The sequence below is a fragment of the Alligator sinensis genome, unplaced genomic scaffold, assembly GCF_000455745.1.
Source record: "Alligator sinensis unplaced genomic scaffold, ASM45574v1 scaffold816_1, whole genome shotgun sequence".
In the NCBI taxonomy this organism is placed as follows: Eukaryota; Metazoa; Chordata; order Crocodylia; family Alligatoridae; genus Alligator; species Alligator sinensis.
In genome coordinates this window covers 73047-88565 of record NW_005843344.1, presented here as the reverse complement: position 1 = coordinate 88565, position 15519 = coordinate 73047, and the positions used below count along the sequence as shown (strand labels likewise).

The 15519-nt window shown below is 44.9% G+C and overlaps 2 pseudogenes; both read right to left on the bottom strand.

Annotated features, from left to right (window-relative positions):
- Positions 1 to 2990: 2990 nt before the first annotated feature.
- On the bottom strand, positions 2991 to 3601 carry LOC112548634 (annotated as a pseudogene).
- A 3053-nt stretch (positions 3602 to 6654) lies between these two features.
- On the bottom strand, positions 6655 to 7152 carry LOC112548633 (annotated as a pseudogene).
- Between the last annotated feature and the right edge of the window lie 8367 nt (positions 7153 to 15519).

The window sequence follows — 15519 nt, the reverse complement described above, 5'->3', positions numbered from 1 at the left end:
AACTAGAAACAATGGCCATAAACTCCTGGAAGATAGTTTCAGTCTGAACATTAGGAAAAACTTCTTTGCAACTAGGGGGGGCCAGACAATGGAACAAGCTTCCCTCAGAGGTGGTGCAATCATCTACCCCAGAGGTCTTCAAGAAAAGACTGGATGGTCACCTGGCTGGGGTCATCTAACCACAGATGTCTTTCCTGCTCATGCAGGGGTCTGGACCCGATGATCCTTTGGGGTCCCTTCCAGCCCTACTATTCTATAAAACAAGTGTCAAAAGGCCCTGCTGTCATTGAGCCAAGGTCCTATAAAAAGTAACAATTGAAGGGCTGGCATGGAGCAGAAACTAGACAGTTGCAGAAGAGCAACAGCAAGGAGCCAGTATGCAGGAACAGAAGAAACTACTGCCCAGATGACTCTGATTCAGCTTCAGCCTTCAGTTAGTCAGAGGTCTAAAAGTGGAAGTGCAGTCTGAGGGGAAGCTCTGAGTACTCCAATTTGCCCCAAATTATTACAAAGCTAACATTCTTGGAATGGAAGGACACTCTGGGTGTGTCTACACATGCAGGCACAGGTGTTTGCAGCAGCTCAAATAGAAGTGGTGCAAATCTGAGCCAGGGCTTTTTACCTCGGTACACATGCCTAGCCATTCACTTTGTTGTGGGGCAAATAGTGCAACTTGGGGCAAAATAACCCTGCCTGGCACCTCCTGGATCTGCAACCAGAGGCAGCTAGAGCTGGGGGTCAGCACCTTTGCTGCCCCCAGCAGTATAAAAAGCTGCCCTGTCCTGGCCCCATCAGTACAAAAAGCTGGCTTGTTTAGTAGCTCAAGGCTACTCACTCTCAGGACTTTTGGGGGACAGCCAATTGGTACCTGTGGACACTACCCCTCATGCCAGCCGGACTGCTGAAGCATCCCTGAGAGTTCCCTGCGCAATTTACCCACTGGAGCAGTCTGGCAGTGGGAGCTGCTGCCTGGCTGTGACCTGTTGCACACCCGCCAGACCTGGAGGGGGACTGCCCCGCACACCCAATGGAGCCAGCTGCCCCTCTGGACCAGCTGCCAGTGGGGTGTGGCTGCAGAGTTGGTCAACTGAAAAAAATCCCTGATAAAAAAAATCCTAAAGTCACTCTGTAAAATACCCTGAAATCCATGTTCCTCCACAATTAAAACAAAAGACCACTAGAGAGAGAGCGAGACAGCGATCAGTTGGGCAATGTTTTATTGATACATCTACAGTGTTAATGCCATTTGGAAGCCTACCAGTGTCTCTGTCGTCATAATACAGTGAATTCTAAATACCTATATGTTTTGCTGCACCCTCCTCCCCAACAGTGGCCACAACCCCCAAACCAGGGGTAACAGCCCCCAGAACAGGGGCCAAATGGCTCCCACAAGGGCTACCATCCCCTCCTGCATGGCCCACATGCCCCACTCCAGCTTGCTCCCCAGCCCCCCGGATTCCTGCCCTGCCTGGACCCATCCCCTGCATGCTCCTACAGACCCTCCAATGGCTACCCCATTCAGCCACACCCTCACCTGCTCCCCCAGACCCCCCAATGGCTGCCCCACCCAGTCCCATCCTCTCCTTGCACCTCCACCCCCCAATGGCTGTCCCCCCCGCCCAGCCTACACCACTTAAAAACAAATAATTTTAAAAAGTTTCTACTCACAGGAAGTAGCAGGGGCTGCAGGAGCTCTGGGGCCTCCTGGTAGATCCCCTGCCCCTGCAGCAGGGGGCAGCAGGGTCAGGGCTGGGGCCACTGTGGCTGTCACCCTTCCCCATGCTGTGTGTGTGGGAGGGGGGAGGGCAGTGACCCCGACAGAAGTTGCTACTGCTGGTGAGTGTTTGGGGGAGTGGGTTGGGGTTTTTTAATTGCTGGGATTGTGGGGCCGGGTGGGGAAGCAACCGCTTTTTTCCACTGCAGGTCTTTTTGACCCCTTGATATCCAGGGGTCTAATTTTGCCCCCGCATGTGGCTTTGAGGTGCTGCAATGTGCACGTGCACGTTCATCTGGACCCGCCCGCTGAGGACACAATCCACAAAAGTAAAATTAAATCAAGTCTGACTCTATATCATGATACAGCAGTCACTTAGCTGGGACAAGGCGCATCTAGAGTTCTGGTTTCTTCTCATAGGACAGAAGGTATTTAAGACACTCCTAGACAAAGCCTACCAAGTGCCCAATTCTAATTCTCTCAATCTCTCCTTGCATGACTTGCCTTTCAACCATTTATTACTTCTGTCACCTATCTCTGAACTTCTCTAACTTCTTTGTATTCCTTCCTAAAATGTGAAGCCCAGAAATTCACACAGTAGTCTACGTGAAGACTAACTAGCACCATGTCGAGTGGTAATATCACCTCCCATGTTTTACATCTAATACTCCTGTTGTTGCATCCCAAACTGCATTAATATTTCTGTAGCTACATCAAATTGCTGATTCATATTGAGTCTGTAATCCAGCAGACCCCCCAGAACCTTTTCAACACTCATACCACCCAGCCATTTATAACCCAATTTGTATCTGTGCTTTTGATTATTCTCTCCCAGGTGCAGCAACTTGCACTTATTTCCTTGGACTTCATCCTGTTCTTTCAAGCCCAGCTCCCCAATCTATCCAGATTCATCTGAATTATGTTCCTATCCTCGTAAGTATTTGCACTTTATTCCAGTTTCACATCAACTGGATACTTACCTGTATATTCTGACATCGGAATAATTGATTATGTTAATTAGAAAACAAAAGCCATCAATTCTTCATCATCTGGCAATTGATGACATTTATTTTAGGTGGCACAGATGGTAAAATTGATGCATGAAACATTACTTTCCTGTTCCAACAATGTTAACACAAAATGAACCAAGCTAAGTGTCATTGTACTTAAAAGCTACAGAATTAACCCACCATCTTCATTTTTTGTAAATAGGTTGCACACTATAGTATGAAAACATGAATTTCATGATTTAATTATAAAAGAAACATAAGTAAAGTCATGAAACAAAGATGGACATATTGCTCTTGGACAGGATCAACCTCTGGAGCAGTTGCTTGGGGGCAGCTTGGATCTCCTTGTTCTTCATGCTGTACATGACCGGCTTCATCAATGGAGGCACCACACAATACAGAACAGCTACAAGGAGATCCAGAGGGGACAAGGAGTCAGAGGTGGGCTTCAACTGGCAATGCGGACAGTGGAAAGAAACAGGGAGACCACAATAAGGTGAGGAATGCAAGTGGAGAAGGCTTTCTGCTGGCCCTGCTCAGAAGGGATTCTGCACACTGCGGTGAAGATCTGAACATATGACACAACGATGGAAACAAAACAGCCTAAAGCTAGAAATATACTCAAGACAAGAGCTGCCAGCTCTCTGCGGTGTGTGTCAGAGCAGGAGAGCATGAGTATCTGGGGCACTTTGCAGAAGAACTGGTTGATGGTATTTGAGTGGCAGAAAGGAAGAGTAAAGGTGTTCCCAATGTGCAGTGCAGAGTAGGTGACACCAACAGCCCAAGCACAGGCAGCCATCTGGACACAAGCTCTCCTGTTCATTATTATCTCATAATGCAGTGGCTTGCAGATGACAATGTACTGGTCATATACCATAACTGTGAGAAGACACGCATTTGCTCCCAAGAAGCAGAAGAGACAAAACAGTTGGGCAACACATCCAGCATAGGAAATCCACCTGGTGCTCAATAAAGAGTTAGACATGAATTTGGGCATGGTCACTGAGATGGAACAAGGTCTAGGATGAATAAATGTATCGAAGAGTAGTGCACTGGGGAATGCAGGTTGTGGCTGAAGGCTACCATTGTGATTATTAGGAGATTCGCCATCAGGGCTGCCAGGAATGCTGCTAGGAAGAGGAGGAAGTGTAAGATCTGCAACTCCCAATTGTCAGGAAGCCCCAGGAGGAGGAATCCTTTCCCTGTGGTTCTGTTGGACATTTTTCTCCTTGGTGCCTTGTGCAAGGCCAGTGAAGGGAGAACAAAGGCAGCGATCAGGGTCAGAGCAACACGTGTACAAGGGAAGCTCACATCACTAGTAACATCTCAACCAAAATGTCAAAGGTGCCCATGTGGGACTGCTGGGAACAGTTTAGTGGATAGCAGGTTTTCTGTTTGTTTGTTTGTTTTTCTTGTTGCACGTATTATGTTTTCCGTAGAAGTCGTTGCTTGTGGCCATACCTCTATAAACACGAAGCCGTCTAAAAATAATATTTCAGGGAAAAAAGAAGAAAATTTAGAATCATTTTAATTCATCCTGTAATGCCTCATGGAGCATCTTCTTTCATTGGTCCATTTCCCCTTTTCCTCCAAGGACTCGCTATGAATAAACTCATATCCCCTCAGCAAACTGGTGCACTGATGAGATATAGCCAGACCCAGGAACCAGCCGGGGAAGAAGAGTGGCCTGAGGTGTTGAAACAATTATCTATGAACCATCAGAAACAGCACTTCCAAAACAATCATCCATATGCTCTTTTTAGCAGGAAGTAATTCTGCATTTGATATTTTCCTAACAGAAACAAAGGCAAGAACTTTGTCCCCCACATCCCCCCTGGATCAGGCCAGTCCTTGCCCCCAAGCACCCTCAGTTTGTGTCCAACCCCGCTCCCTGCCCCCCCCCCTTGCCTGGCTCAGGACTAACCCCACCCCACCCACTCCCTCCCACCCTCTTTGGGTCTGACCCTGCCCCTACTCTCCCCTGTTCAGGTCTGACCCTGCTCCCCCTCATCCCCACCCTTCAGCTCCAACCCCACTATGACAGAGGGGCTTAAGCTTTACCTCAGCTGGCCCACCATTTCTAATGTGCTCATGTCATTTTTATTTATTTTCCCTCTGTGGAGGTGGGGTGGAGGGAGCCACTGCACCAGGGGCTGCAGGAGAAGGTGGCACAGCAAAGGGGCTCCCATTTTTACTCAGCTGGCTCTGCCCCTGGCTGCCCAACCTGCCCGCCAATCAGCACATGTGCAGTAGGGCAAAAGCTTTTCAGACAGACCAACAGACAGACTAAGCCTTTTATTATATTGTAATAATGAAGTCAAAGGTTTAGAAGGGGCCTCAAGGGGCATGTTGTCAACCCCCCAGTACAAATGCAGGAATGGAACTCCTAAACCATTCTTGATGAGTACCTATCCAGCCTCTGTTTGAAAATCTCCAATGATGGAGACTCCACAACTTCCCCGGGAAGTCTATTCCACTTCCTCACTATTCTAAAAACAAGGATGCTTTTTCCCCAAAATTTAAGCTACATCTACTTGGCTGTAATCTGAAGCTTGATATCCTTCCCTATGCAGAAAGGGAGAATAGTTGTTCACCCTCTTCTTCTTGGCAGCTTTTCAGATAGTTATGATCTGCCCCTTAATTGCTTTTTCTGCAAGCTAAGCATGTCTAGTTCTCTTAACCTATCCCTGCATGACTTGCCGTTCAGCCCTTTATCATTCTTTCACTTATCTCTGAACTCTCTAACTTCTCCATATTCCTTCTTAAAATGCGGAGCCCAGACCTTCACAAAATCCTTTAGATGAAGCCTAATCAGCACCATGGAGAGTGGAAACCATCACTTCTCATGTTTTAATCTAATACCTCTGTTGTGGCAGCTCCAAACTGCATTCAGTTTTTTTCAAGCTACATCAAGTTGCTGCCTTATGTTGAGCCTGTGATCCACCAGACTCCCCGGATCCTGTTCAACACTGCTGCCACCCAGGGATTTATAACCCAACCTGTATTTTGGCTTTTGATGAGTGTTTCCTAGGTACAGCACCTTGCATTTATTTCTTTACAATTCACCCTGTTGTTTTTAGCCCATCTTCCCAATCTATCCATATCTATGCTTATAATATAAAGTATTTGCAGTTCATCCCAGTTTCACCTCATCTGGATATTTTTATATATTCTGCCATCCAAATAGCTAATTATACCAATTATTAAAATAAATTCTACAATTCTTCATTATTTTGGGACTTTGACTAGATCAGGGGTTCTTAATCCCTGGGCTGCAGCTGCCAGTCTGCGCCATGGTCAGCAGCCAGACCGGAAGTAGCTGCAGACCGGCAAACCATGGCCCACCACAGCTGGGTTGAGTGGCCCTGGCCCCTTCTGCTAGGCCCACGGCAGCTCACGGTTTGCAGCACCACTGTCCTGGGGATGGTGGTATCCTTACCTGTCTGCCAGCCAGAAAATCTGTCCGCAGTCCTCTGTGACTGCTGGGCCATGGTTTGCCAAGCCACAGTTAGCCGGGTCATGGTATAAAAACTTTGGGAACACCTGAACTAGATGACATCTTTTGGTCCCTTCCAATGGTAATTACTATGATTTTCTATAATTCTGTGACATTGCAATTGGTGCGATTTATTTTAGGTGGGACAAAGAAACATTGATGAATGAAATAATACTTTTCCACTTCAACAGTGTTAATGCAAAATGATCTGCATAAAGAATCGTTGTCCTTAGAATACTACAAAATGAAGCCCACCACCTTCATTTTTATAAGCAGGTTTCACATGATAGTATGAAAGCAATTCATCACCAAAAATATATGTATTACTAAAGTGAAGTATTGAAAGAATGATAGACCTATTATTTCTGGAGCAGTTTCCTCAGGGCAGCTTGAATCTCCTTGTTCCTCATGCTGTAGATGACCGGATTCATCAATGGAGGCACCACAAAATACAGAACAGCTGCCAGGAGATCCAAAGGGGATGGGGAGTCAGAGATGGGCTTCAAGTAGGCAATGCCAGAAGTAGAAAGAAACAGGGAGACCATGATAAGGTGAGGAATGCAGGTGGAGAAGGCTTTCTGCCAGCCCTGCTCAGAGGGGATTCTCCACAATTCAGTGAAGATTTGAACATATGACACAACGATGAAAACAAAATGGCCTAAACCTAAAATCACACTGAAGGGAACAACTGCCAGCTCTCTATGGTATATATCAGAGTAGAAGCGCTTGAGTAGCTGGGGCACTTCACAGAAGAACTGGTTGATGGTATTTGAGTAGCAGAAGGGTAGACTAAAGGTGTTCCCAGTGTGCAGTGCAAAGTAGATGACACCAGCAGTCCAAGCACAAGCAGCCATCTAGACACAAGCTCTTCTGTTCATTATTATCCCATAATGCAGTGGTTTGCAGACAACAATGTATCGGTCATATGCCATAACCGTGATAATGGATAAATTTGCTCCCAAGAAGCAGATGAAACAAAACACTTGGGCAACACATCCAGAGTAGGAGATCGACCTGGTGTTCAATAAAGAGTTAGACATGGATTTGGGCATGGTCACTGAGATGGAGCCAAGGTCCATAATGGACAAATGAATCAAGAAAGAGAACATGGGAGAATGAAGTTCATAGTTTAGAGTTACAATTGTAAGGATGAGGAGATTCCCCATCAGGGCTGCCAATTACGCTGCGAGAAAGTTAACAAAGTGTTAGATCTGGAGTTGCCGAATATCAGAAAAGCCCAGGACCAGGAATTCAGTCATGGTGGTTTAGTTGGACATTTCCCTCTTCACACATAGTGCAAGGCCTGTGAAGGAAGGACAAGAATATTTGCCAGGATTAATGTTACAAATATAACAGGAGGCAATCTCGTATCAGATACAGCTCATAAACTAACTGTCAGTGCTGACTTTAAATGCTGTAAAACTGTCAGTGGAAAGTATTATTGCTGGGAGTATGTCTTTTTGAGTATAAAAGAGTTCCGCAAACATCCTTAACAGTGGTTTTATATATATAAAACCAAACCACACAAAAGAAACTCTTTCAGAACAAAACAATGTTTATAATTATGAATATTGATTATGCAATATCTCAGTGGGTTTGCCTTTTCATTGCTTCATGCTCTCATTCACCTCATTTCAGATCTCACTATGAAACCATCTCCCTTCATCAAATTGGCAGACCAGAGTGCGGCATTTTGTTGTTGCTATTAAAAATCAAATACAAGAAAAGCAAGAAGCTCAGCAAACATCAAGATCAGGCAACACAGCACTTGTGTCTACAATAAGAAGCTGGTCAATAAAGTGCTAGCACACCCACCTTTCTGCTTCCCTGGTATATACAGCATATACATAGACACCATCCTTAGTGTCACCTTGTCTGAAATGAATCTGAATAGTGCCTGCCATGTGGCTATTTGCAAATTTATATGGTCCCCATTCCCATCTGGACAGTCATCTCTATACCATGATAGGCCAATGCCATCCTTCTGTTATCTCCACATTGTGTTATTGATCTTTGTCATTTGGGTACAAGTCCTTGAAGCTATTTTGGGCAAGAGAGGATTCTCATTATGCATTTCTTCTTCTCACTTTGTTGCATCCCCCGACCCTAATTTGAGAGGCACTTGGAAATGTAAAAGACATTTTCAGGGGGATCACCTGTGGGGTTTATGGAGATCTCTCTCCTCCAGGCATTTTTTTGTGGAAAACAACCAAATTTGGATGCAATGACTGAGGTGAGATTGTAATTCTGGTGTTGCTGGGCAATACTGAATCTCTGGCGTGGAATCTCTGGCGTGGAATCTCTGGCGTGGCTTAGAATTTAAGCCTAGAAAGATGTTTCTTATAAAAAATGTATTTTGTTAAACATATACTTTCTCACAATACATGCATTTTCTTCAAAACCATCAATTTAAGAAGAACTATCAATACGGGTGTGGAGGAATAAATTGGTTTAAAATAGGCAGCCTCCAGAAGCTATTGATTGGGGAAAAAAAAATCTCAAGTTGCTGAAACATTGAACTGTATGGGTTCTTGATGGCAATTTCAGCTTTCTAAAGGGAGCTCCTTTCTTTTTTTTTTCTTTTCTTTTTTCCTTTAACCAGCTGAAGAATATCGAGTACCTTGCTATTAAAATGCTGAGAGCTTTCCACTTCAATGTCATTTTCAGCTTCTTAAATACCCCACACACTGCCCTTCTTGCCAACCAACTATATTTAATTGCAAGTAAAAACTTAAGCAAAGAATCTGGAGGATCTATCTTAAACTGAAAACAACTTCATAAAGAATGTTGCATAATTTTCCCTCTACTGATCTATCTAATTTCCAAACGAATCCCTCTTCTTACCAACCAACCAACCCCGTTGCTGTATGTTTATTATACAAATTAATGTGAAGTTTTCCCAGCTTGAGATCTGATACTCCAGTGCCAGGAATCTTTCTTGTTTTCCTTCTACTGACCTATCTAATTTCCCTTTTCCCTGCCACTACCACACCTTCAGAAGTCAAAATATCTTAATAGGATCTTTCTGTCTGCCCCAAGACTGACCTGACAGAAGTAGATCCAAACCAGTTTCTCTCTGCAGAAGACGGTGAACTTCACTGCTTTGGAAAAACTGATGCTGCAGGAAGGTGATTTATCCACATCTCTCTTGTTAGGGCTTCTGGGACTTATTCCCTAGAGCCCAGCCTACCTCTGAAGTACAAAATCAGAAACAAACCTTCCTGGATTCATGTATTTTAAGGCAAATAAGATTCGTTTAATTCTTTACTTTGATCATCTTTTATTTATTGTTTCCTACTTCTGGGCCAGAATATGTGTCATCTGCGGTAGGCCTGTGAAAAGTGGCTAGTATTCTTTTTGGATTCGGATTCGTCCGGTTCAGGACAGTGATTCAATTCAGTGATTCAAATCACTATCCTGAATCAATTCAGCCAAATCTGAGTTGGAGATTCAGCAGCTGCCATATTGGCTGAATCTCCAAACTGAACAGGCCTGATCCCCCGCCTGCTCTCCCAGCCCCATCAGTGGCCACCCCACCTGGCTCCAGTGTCCCAGCACCTTAAAAAAAAAAAATAACCTGCACTCACTGGTTCCTGCTAGGCAGGGGGGTGATCTCCAGAGCCCCACCAGTACCCCGCGCTGTGTGTGTGAGGGGGGGAGGGGCGAGGCTACAACAGCTGCTGCAGCAGCCGATGAGTGCAGGGCTTTTTTTTTTATTTGTAGGTTAACCTCAAAGTTACTGTGCATTAAAAATAGGTCCAGTGGGTGCATCTACACAAGACACCACTGCACAGTGGTTACTGCATATTTATTTAGTGCTTGTATAAGTGAAGTATTATATAAATTCACAGTAACAAGAGTTACTACACAGTAGCACCAGCAAACACCTTTTAAGTGACACTACTGTGCAGTAGCCTTATACTACTGTAACCTTTGCTGGCGCACTAGGCTGGGCTATATGCCAGATTTCAGATACTCAAGGTGCCAGTAGCCCTGGGATCTCCCTTAGGCAGATCTGCTGATGGGTGTCCATGGGAGTGGGTTTGGCCCTCACCCTCACTGCCCAAGCATATACTCCAAGCCCAATGAACAGATGGGTTTCTTTATTATATATATAACTATATACAGGAAGAGAAAGAGATTAATCAAAAAGGAGGCATATATACATATATATATTATCAATAAAGAATAATAAAAGCAATCTTTTGAATACAATCTAGTAATGTAACCATAAGCGAATAATTGTAATACAGGGGTTGTTCCCTTACAGCAGACTCCCGCACTGATTACACTCGCATGGTCATATCCTTTTGATAAAATTAAAGTTTCCTTTTAGAATTTAACCTCCCCTCTCATTGTAATAAATAGCAACACATTTATTGTGAGGATCTGCCACTACATGGTGTGAACACGGCTCCTGTTCTTCTTGAGGCTCTGAACTCCTTCCATCATTGCCGCAGCCACTACTGGGAGTGTTGCGGCCACTTCCAGGAGTGCCGTGGCTGCTTCCCGGTCAATGTGATCAGCTATGGGGGAACGCCCCCTCCCAGTCGGCAAGATTGTCTGTGAGGGGACCCCCAATCCACCTCCCAGTTGCTGACTGATCACTGGCATGTCAGCTCCTTGAGCAAGCCTCAGATCCCATTCCAGTGGAGGAGTGGCGGGGCTGCGCCTCTGCCCCCGTCTCTCTCAAAGCTGGAATTGGATCCTCCTCTCCACCTTTCCCACATTATGGGTGCTTTAAAGCACAAGCGCAGCCAATCAGAGCCCTCAGTTTGCAGTGAGGGCTCTAATTACATTGCAGATGGTCCAATAAAAAGCACGCACGGTGCATAGTGTATTTTCCTGCTTGGAAAAGCCATGACACCCAGTGCAGGCATTTGCCAGCCTTTATACAAAGGGTACTAGACATAGCGGGTCCACCAAGCTTGCAGCCCAGCTATCTATACAGCTGTTACACTGATCTGCAGTAGCATCTCAGCACAATATGGCAAAAAGTGTTGCGTGGTAAAAACTATCAACCCACTAAACTGCACCTGGGGTCATATATACATATGCACCTGCATCAGGAGCAAATCTGCTCCCAGTGGGATCAGTTGAGTACAGGGCTGTTCCTATCCACCTGCCCTGCTTTGCTGCCCTGCAGCAGCCAGGGGGAGCTCCAGGCTTCCCTGGTGCCAGCCCTGAGCTGGCATGGGGCGCAGGGGACAGGCCTGAGTTTTGGAGAGAGGTGGGAACTGTCCTCAAGTCGGGGACACCTCTCAGCTGCATGGGTGTTGGGATCCCAGGCCTTCTGATGCCTTATGCCTGGCAGTGGGGCTAAGCAGCAGTGGAACTTCAGGGAGAAGATGCGAGGGGGTAAGAAGCTGGACAACATATACACCTTGTACTGCATGCCAGAAAAAAACTAATTAAAGTGCTCTGAGCTGGGGCAAAGTCCTTGTCTTCTGAGCAGATCTGAAAGCAGCAGAAGCTCACATGTCCCTGCTGCATTGGGATACCAAAATCAGCCTTCCCTTGAACCGGGCTGGGAACAGCTCGGGCTGCACCCTATGTATGTATACCCCTTTTAAATTGAGCAGTGCTGCAGTGGGAAGAGGAGGAACCAGGCTCAGACCCACCAGCCAGCTGGGGGACCTCATTTAGCAGGATGAGGGCATGATCCCTCCCCGACCCACCCTTTGCAGGTCTGGCCTTCGATCCTTTTTGTTACATGTGATCTTCATTTCCCACCTAGGCATGCTGAACATGTTTTTAACAAACCCTACAGGAAAGGCCTGGTGCTGCTTGCCCCTTGTGTCTCACCTCTCCCCAGTCTGACCAGTGCTTACCACCCCTGCCCACTCCCCACACTCGGGCACAAGGCATCACCCCAAGCCAGCACCATCGAGCTGGACTGAGATCCTGATCTCCACACAGGAGCCATGGACAGGTCCCCCTAACTCCACCCCCTGTCCTCCATGGCCCTCTCACTGCCAAGGATTATTTGGAACAGATTGCTAATCTAATGCCATCTACTCTAATTCTGCACCCAGGAACAAGAAACTCCAGCAAGAACTGTGATGGAGTTCATGCAACTGCTAATTTCATGAATAGATGCACCCAAGGAACAGAGTTGTTGTATTAGGACTGTATTATAGGAGGAAGCAATACTCTTCCTTCCAGTCCTAGGATCCTATGAATGTTTTGAAACAGGCAAGTGAGTCTGAGACCTTAAATCTCATTTAAAATAATCACCTAACTTCCTTTAGGGGTTTGTTTGTTTGTTTGTTTGTTTGTTTGTTTGTTTTTTAAACCTCAACCTGTTTAAACAGCGGTGAACAGATATTTATGGCCCTGATTTTTTTTTTTTCCCAGTGATCTGGTAACCTTCCCTTACTTTGATCAAAACACAGTATGAATACTTGGAGTTAATACAGTTGTTTCCAAACTAGCCAAATGTAGTTAGGCACCCAACAATGCTGAAGCACTTTTGAATGTGCTAGCCCTCTGAACATTGGATCTCAAGGCTTTGGCGGAAAATGATGTGCTCTAGCACAGATCAATGAGGCTCCGTTCTTCAATGGTATGCCTTCCTCAGCCTTGAATCATTCCTTTGCCATTTGGAAAAAACCCGCTCTGTCTGCATCACAAATAAAAATGTTGCCATAAGCAGATCTACATGAATGTTCTTGTGTATCCTCTTCCCTGTGGTGCAAAAAAGGCTTGTTTCATGGCTTACTGTGGGCCCAAACTGAGCTTTCTAATGTCTGTAGCTCTCATCCTTGCCCTGAAATCTTGCAGTCACAGCCTGGAGGGAAAAAAATGATGAAGGAGCACTTGGGAGATATGGGCAAGGAAGCATGTTCTCATAAGGAAAGAGGAAGCGCTTTGCCATACCGAGGTTTAGACAGGATACTGCTGTATTCAAAGTTTATTTACAGTAGTTAAGACATGGGCTAATTCCAGAAAGTTTAGTGTGATCAGTAGCAAAGCTGATCAGGACATTTCCTTTAAAATACTTTTTATTTGGAAAGTGCTGTGTTACTATAACTGGACAAGTTCACAAAACCTTAGTCATGTCTGTTAGACCCCGACTCCATGTGGCACCCAACGACTGGGGAGATGATGGTCCAATTGCCCAGGGTTCCTGTTGCTCATTAGCCAGAGCAGGGCAGGAAGCAAACACCAGCACACACTGCTCACAACAGCTTTATTCAGAACGGAGATGGCTTCGGGTGAGCTCCCTCACCGACCAAATGTGGGGAGCAGCCCTGAACAACAGTTCTTTTCAATATTTATACACCCTGGTCTATACATATATACATGGATTCCACCCATGACCTTCCCTTGGTTCCACCCATTTCTCCTCCCATCTCCAGCTCCACCTGTTTACTGTTTGCTTCCTTAGCTTGGTATTGCCTATGCGTTTCATTCATTTACATGCCTCTCTGCTAAGAGCGCATGCATAAAACTTTTGACCCCTGTCTTCTTTTGATCACTTTGCAGTTTCTCACTGGTTCTTGCTGGTTTTCTTGCTGACTTCTCCATCTCCAAGGCTGTATCTTTGCTCTTGTCTCCTGACACTAGTTGCTTAACACATCATGCACTTTGCACTCTATCCTTTTGTTACAATCCGTTTACTTAAGCACTAGCTAAGTTAGCTTTTAATATGTCAAGTAGCCTTGTGACCAGCAGCTTTTCCTGAGGTTACCTTTGAATATATCATCCAGCCTTTTGACCAGCAGCTTTTTGCTGAGACACAGGTAAAAGCCTTCATTTAGCTGCACACTCAGCACTCCCCAAATTCCCTATCGTCACTCCAACATCCGAAATCCATATCGTTACCCTAACAATGTCAACTCGAGTTCCAGCAGTTCACCCGTGCATGAAATATTAGGAAGACTAGTACCCTTCTGTCTGTCTACCCTCTAAAAGGAAAAAAAAAAAAAAAAAAGAGAGATTGAGTAATAAGACACACACCAATCCTTCTGTCTCAGTGTCCATTCACTTGCAGTTGACTGTTTTAATCCACAATATCAATTCATGATGCTATTACAATGATAATAATAATAAACTCATAGGGTTAGAAGGGGCCTCAAGGATCCTGTGGTCCACCCCCTGCACAAATGCAAGAACAGTACTCCTAAATCATCCGTGACCTCTGACTATCCTCTTTTTGAAAACCTGAAATGAAGGAGACTCCACAATGTCTCTGGGCAGTCTATTCCACATCCGCACTGGTCTAGAAACAAGGGTGCTTTTCCCCCTGAAATCTAATCTAAATCTACTTCGCTGTCATCTAAAGCTTGATGTCCTTCTCTATTCAACAAGGGAGAACAATTGTTCACTCTCTTCTTTACAGCAGTTTTTCAGATATTTCAAGATTGCTGTGATTTGCTTCTTAATTACCTTTTCTGCAAGCTAAATATGCCTACTTCTCTCCATCTCTTCTTAACATGATTTGTCTTCCAAGAATTTATCATTTTTGTCACCTATCTCTGAAATTTTCTAACTGCTTCATATTCCATCTTAAAATGCGAAGCCCAGAAATTCACACAGTAGTCTAGGTGAAGCCTAGTACTATCACCTCCCATGTTTTACATCTTTTTTAGCAAGCTTTTGGGTTTAAAAACCCTTCGTTAGGCTGGGGAAGCATCTGCAGTTGGTGTGTGCTCTTCCTGGCTTTTAAATCAAAATGCTTGCTATGAAAAATGTTTCCAACCATTTAAGTTGGTCTAATGAAAAGTATCAGATTCACCCAAAGAACCTTGTTTGCCTGTGTCCTTAGACCAACACAGCTACAATGTACCTGCTTGTTTTACATCTAATACTCCTGTTGTTGCAGCCCAAAACTGCATTAGTGTTTCTGTAGTTGCATCAAATTGCTGGTTCATATTGAGTCTTGGACCCACCTTTTCAACAATGATACCACCCAGTTATAACCCAAGCTGTATTTGTCCTTTTGATTATGCTCCCCTATGTGCGGCAACTTGCATTTATTTCCTTGGCCTTTGTCTTATTGTTTCAAGCCCAGCTTCCCAATCTATCCGCATCCAACTGAACTCTATCCCTGTCCCCTAAAGTACTTGCACTTCATTCCAGTTTCACATGATCTGGAGATTTGCCTGTATATTCTGTCATCCGAATAATTGATTACACCAATTAGTAAACAAAACTCTTTAATTCTTCATTCTCTTGCAATTGATGGGATATATTTTAGATGGTGCAAAGACCCTAAAATTGATGCATGAAACATTACTTTCCCACTTCAACAGTGCCAACACAAAATGATAAAAGCCAAGTCTTTGACCTTACAA